Consider the following 6,006-nt stretch of genomic DNA (forward strand, 5'->3'; position numbering starts at 1 on the left):
TCTCAGGATGCTTTACTGTTGGCATGACACAGGACTGATGGTATCGCTCACCTTTTCTTCTCCGGACAAGCCTTTTTTCCTGATGCCCTAAACAATCGGAAAGAGGCTTCATCAGAGAATATGACTTTGCCCCAGTCCTCAGCAGTCCATTCACCATATTTTCTGCAGAAGATCAATCTGTCCCTGATGGTTTTTTTTGGAGAGAAGTGGCTTTTTTGCTGCCCTTCTTGACACCAGGCCATCTTCCAAAAGTCTTCGCCTCACTGTGCGTGCAGATGCGCTCACACCTGCCTGCTGCCATTCCTGAGCAAGCTCTGCACTGGTGGCACTCCGATCCCGCAGCTGAATCCTCTTTAGGAGACGATCCTGGCGCTTGCTGGACTTTCTTGGACGCCCTGAAGCCTTCTTAACAAGAATAGAACCTCTTTCCTTGAAGTTCTTGATGATGCTATAAATTGTTGATTGAGGTGCAATCTTAGTAGCCACAATATCCTTGCCTGTGAAGCCATTTTTATGCAACGCAATGATGGCTGCACGCGTTTCTTTGCAGGTCACCATGGTTAACAATGGAAGAACAATGATTTCAAGCATCACCCTCCTTTTAACAGGTCAAGTCTGCCATTTTAACCCAATCAGCCTGACATAATGATCTCCAGCCTTGTGCTCATCAACATTCTCACCTGAATTAACAAGACGATTACTGAAATGATCTCAGCAGGTCCTTTAATGACATCAATGAAATGCAGTGGAAAGTTTTTTTTGGGGTTAAGTTAATTTTCATGGCAAAGAAGGACTATGCAATTCATCTGATCACTCTTCATAACATTCTGGAGTATATGCAAATTGCTATTATAAAAACTTAAGCAGCAACTTTTCCAATTTCCAATATTTATGTAATTCTCAAAACTTTTGGCCACGACTGTATATGAGACTCCATGTTTGAGGGCCTGGGTCCTAAAAAGATAAAGGGCTTTGACGTGCATGAAAATATTGTTGCTGTGATTGGAGCAAACCAGACAGAATTTTTTTTTGTCTCTTCTTCTATCAAACGTAAATACCCTTTTTAAGGAGGAGGTGTCTGCCTGTTGGGAGAGGGCCCCAAAATTGGATGCCCCTGTTGCCAAAATATCCAAAAAGGCGGCTCTTCCTTTTGAGGATACGGGTTCCCTAAAAGACCCCATGGATAGAAGGGCTGAAATTTATTTTAAAAAATAACTGGGAAGCTACAGCGGGAGCCTTTAGACCAGCCATAGCGGCTACTTCTGTGGCCAGATCCCTATAGACTTGGATGAAGCAGCTAGAAGATCATATAAAGGAGGGAACCCCTAGAGAGCAGCTGCTATCTTCCTTTCCCACCATATTTAATGCTATTGATTTCTTGGCTGATGCTTCAGCAGATTCTTTAAGATTTTCTGCTAGAGCTTCTGTCCTATCCAACTCAGCAAGGAGAGCCATTTGGTTAAAGGATTAGAATGGAGATTCTGCCTCCAAAGCCAAGCTGTGCGCTATTCCATGTCGGGGCTACAAAATAAATTTTCAGAGGTTGCCGCCAGAAAGGTTTATATTTCAAATAATTTAGACAGCACTCCAGTATGCGGTTAATGCTTTTTATTTGCCGGACATAAAGGTCCTTTTAGGAACTGAGGCAACGTTTCTGGCAAAACACATGCCCTTCATCAGGCTAGTTGCGTGCATAGATGCATGGAGGGCCGGCAGAAAGGTTTATAGTAACAGATTATCGTTCAAGACCTCAATAACAGGCGGCCATAATTTCAGAGGTATCTTCCCTGTTAGAATAGAATGTTCTGATGAAGGTCCCAGTACAAGAAAGAACAAAGGGGTTTTAGTCACCTCTCTTTTTTGTAAAAAGAAGCCGAATGGCTCCTACCGTACAATAATAAATGTAAAACTTCTGAACCGGTATCTAGTGTACGAAAGGTTTCGTATGGAATCAATCAAGTCTGTGATTCTAAATCTGTTTCCGAACTGTTTTATGGTGTCTCTGGATCTCAGGGATGCCTACTACCATGTCCCTATACATCCCAGTCATCAGAAATACCTAAGGGTAGCAATTCAGTTGGAGGAGGGGATCCTACATGTGCAGTTTCGAGCTCCCCCCTTCGGTTTGTCTCAGGCCCCCAGAGTATTTACAAAGATTTTGGCGAAGATGATGGCCCATTTGAGAGAGAGGGATTTAGTGGTCATTCCGTATCTGGACGATTTTCTCCTTCTCTCTCAGTCATACAAGCAGCTAGAGGAACAGATTTCATGGTTCAGGGAGGTGTTGGACAAGTTAGGGTGGGATCTAAACCTAGAAAAGTCCAGTTTGCTTCCGCGTCAGGTGTGCACCTTTTTGGGGATGATCCTAGACTCCACTTCTCAGATGTGTCTACTACCCCTACACAACGCTTGTCTGATCAGATCCAGAGTTTGGTACCTGTTATCACATCAGTCACTTTCCCTGAGAGAGGCCATGTCAGTTCTGGGACTCATGACAGCAGCCATTCCGGGGGTAGAATGGCCCAGTTTCACTCGAGGACACTACAGCTGCAGATTCTGAAGATTTGGGACAGAAATCTTTTCTCTCTGGACTCGCGGATTCGCCTATCACCTCAGACGCTTGTCTCACTGGACTGGTGGATGAATCTATCGAACCTTCAGAAGGGGGTTCCGTGGCAGAGACAGGCAGTCATACCTTTGACCACAGATGTAAGTCCCTACGGTTGGGGGGCTCATGTAGAATCTCTTTTTCTTCAGGGATCAGGGAGTTCAGTCCCAGTCCCACAATTCAGGGAACTAAATAACAGTAATAACAGGCAGAAATGTCAGAATGTATTCAGACAACATGACATTGGTTGCCTACATCAACAGACAGGGAGGTACCAGATCTCCTAGCCTTATGTTCCTCAGTCAGGAAATGTTTTGTCTAGCAGAGAATTTTCTCTCGTCAATTTCTGCAGTACATTTAAGAGGGAGGGACAATGTGACAGCAGACTTTTTAAGTCGCCATCTTCTTCATCAGGGAGAATGGTCTTTGGATCAGCAGATCTTCAACAGAATAGTTGCTCTATGGGGTCTTCCAGAGATAGACCTCTTTGCCACAATGACCAACAAGAAGGTAGAGAGATTCTTCTCTCTTTGTCCAGAGAAGTGTCCAACAGCTGTGGATGCTCTAGCTCAATCCTGGAGAGAAGGGCTTCTTTATGCATTTCCCCCAGTGAAGGTATTACCAAGAGTCCTAAAGAAGATAAGAGAAGAGAGTGCTATAGTCATAGTGATAGTGTCACGGCTGAGGATGGGGAAAACCCTCAGCCGTGCGATGCCGGATGATGATGGTCGCTGCTCGACCAGGACGACAGAATTAGGGAGCAGGTCACCTCCTAATTGCATCCCTAATCTGACCCTGACTCCTAGCTGTATGAGCCGACCCTGATGGTAGGAGGGCTCATACTCCGGAACCTTGAAGTCCCTGCTAGCCCTCAGGGTGGCCCTAAACTAGGAGCAGGGTAAGACGACCTGTTCCTCCTGGACACGGAGGAACAAGAGTCTCACTGACAAAGCTGCAAGGAAAACGGGAACACAAATACAACATATAGATATGGCAGGAGAACTAAAGCAGTTCCAAACCTATCTGCCACAGCCACGCTGACTGGAACCCGTGCATGACAACTGATGTCCACAAAACACTAAGGGACACAGCACACAACACATATCACACAGGTAACCAGGACATCCATAGTTGTAATAAACAGATAGACCATAAAGACATAATCTAACACCAGACATAGAGTTTTATGACCACAAGGGTGGCCCCCACTGGCAGTAGGTAAATAACAGGAGGATGTCTCCAGCAACCATGGCTGAAGAACCCCTCAGCTAACTGAAACCAGCAGAGGCTTTATAGCCCAAAGTAGCCACACCCACACTCAGACACACCCAGTGCACACACACTGAGGGAGTTAACCCTTCCTTAAACAGGGAGTGTAGTGAAACCACATAAAGGAGAATACACAAACAAACTCTTCACTGCAGCTGTTACCGTCGACAACGACATGCGTAGCGAACGTGTCCTGGAGCCGGCCAAAAGGCCGAGACACTGCCACCACATGTACACAACACCACACATTGCCACGGGCAGCCACAGGCGAAGGGAAAATGTCAGAGTGCACACATAACATAAAACACAGTGCACACCAGACATTCAAAGTGCATACAAACACCCACACATAACCAAAAGCAACCGCACGCATACCTGTTGTCCGCGGCAACCGCACCTGAGGCAAGCAACAAAGTGCCCCCAGCTGCGTTTGACACAACACCAGACCGCGGGCAACTGCATGCGGCTCCCAAGGAGTCACGGCCATGAACATGGTCGTGACACATAGCCACCTTCTGTCCCAGGAGAGTTTGGTTTTCTTGGCTTTGAAAAATGTCGATTGCCTCCCCTTGGGTTCTTCCAGTCTTCCCGGGACTTCTAGCTCAAGGTCCAATCCTTCACCCAGAGGTAGAGAATCAGCATTTGACTGCCTGGCTTTTGAAAGGCAGATTTTAGAGAAAAAAGGTTTATTGGAGGAAGTAGTCACCACTCTATTGGCAAGTCGTAAGAGGGTCACTTCAGAGATCTATTTACGCGTTTGGAGGTCCTTCTGTGTATTTGCAAATAGACCGGTGGATGTTCTAGAAAACCCTGATATCCCTCTGGTGTTAGATCTGCAGGAGGGCTGGAAAGGGAAGCTTAGGCCTAGTACTTTAAAAGTACAGATATCGGCCTTAAGTGCTCTTTTTGAATTTAAGCTAGCTGCTCATCCTTGGAAAAAAATTTATAACTGCAGTTTCAAAATTATCTCCAGTCCATAGAGTTAAAATTCCACCTTGGGCTCTAAACCTGCTACTTGCTGCCCTTACGTCAGATCCTTTTGAGCCTATCCAGGAAATCTCCTTAAGATTAATAACAATAAAACTGGCCTTTTTTACTAGCCATTACATCTGCTAAGAGAGTGAGTGAGGTTTTGGCTCTTTCTATTGAAAGACCATATTTAAATATTTTGGAGGAGCGAGTGATAATTTCGACAGATCCTTCGTTTTTGCCAAAGGTGTCATCTTCTTTTCCTCGTTCTCAGGAGATAGTCTAACCCTCTTTCAGTGCTTCTCCTAAAAATAGTAGAGAATCGGAATTACACTGTCTAGATGTTAGAAGATGTTTATTACAGTATCTAGAGATCACTCAGCCTTGGAGATTTTCCTCTAGACAACTTCTCTGATTTCAGGGCGAGAGAAAGGGTTTGGCTGCTTTATCCCAGACCATGGATAAAAAAGGCTATTCAGTTAGCATATTCCTCCAAGGGAGTCTCCCCGCCTACAAGATTTGGAGCCCACTCTACCAGAGCAGTCTCCATGTCCTGGGCAGAAAGAGCCTCTGCCTCTATAGAACTGATTTGTAGAGCTGCCACCTGGAGTTCTCCTCACACGTGTTTCAGGCACTACAGACTTCAGTTAACCTTAATGAAGGTCTAATATTTGGACGTAAGGTCCTTCAGGCAGTTGTCCCACCCTGATAGATCCAGGGGTGCTGTCATAGGCGAGGGGGAAAAGTGTGATTACACTTACCGGTAATCTGTTTTCCTTGAGCCTATGACAGCACTCGATTAATTCCTTTCCCCCCAAAAAATGAAGAAATAAAAAAAGTTATTAATATTATTATTATTATTAGATGATTGAGCCAGTTTTCCTGTGTACTAGTTTGATAAATCAGCGCCATTGACTTATACAGGAGAGTTTTCTAGGCATGCTCTGTGACCTGTACAGAGGTCAGGAGGGAGTAGATAAGCTGAGATATCACCTATTGTGAATGGTGGATCCTGTGTTATCAATATATAGAAGTGTTATCTGTCATTTTAATCCTGCCTGTGATGATAACAATGAAAAGTGATTTGCATAGATCAAGAAATGGTGCCTTGCCTTTTCTTAGCGGCCAGGATTTTTGGATTTATTTAAAAGCAAATGTGT

The sequence above is a fragment of the Bufo gargarizans genome, chromosome 2 (assembly GCF_014858855.1).
Source record: "Bufo gargarizans isolate SCDJY-AF-19 chromosome 2, ASM1485885v1, whole genome shotgun sequence".
Classification (NCBI taxonomy): Eukaryota; Metazoa; Chordata; class Amphibia; order Anura; family Bufonidae; genus Bufo; species Bufo gargarizans.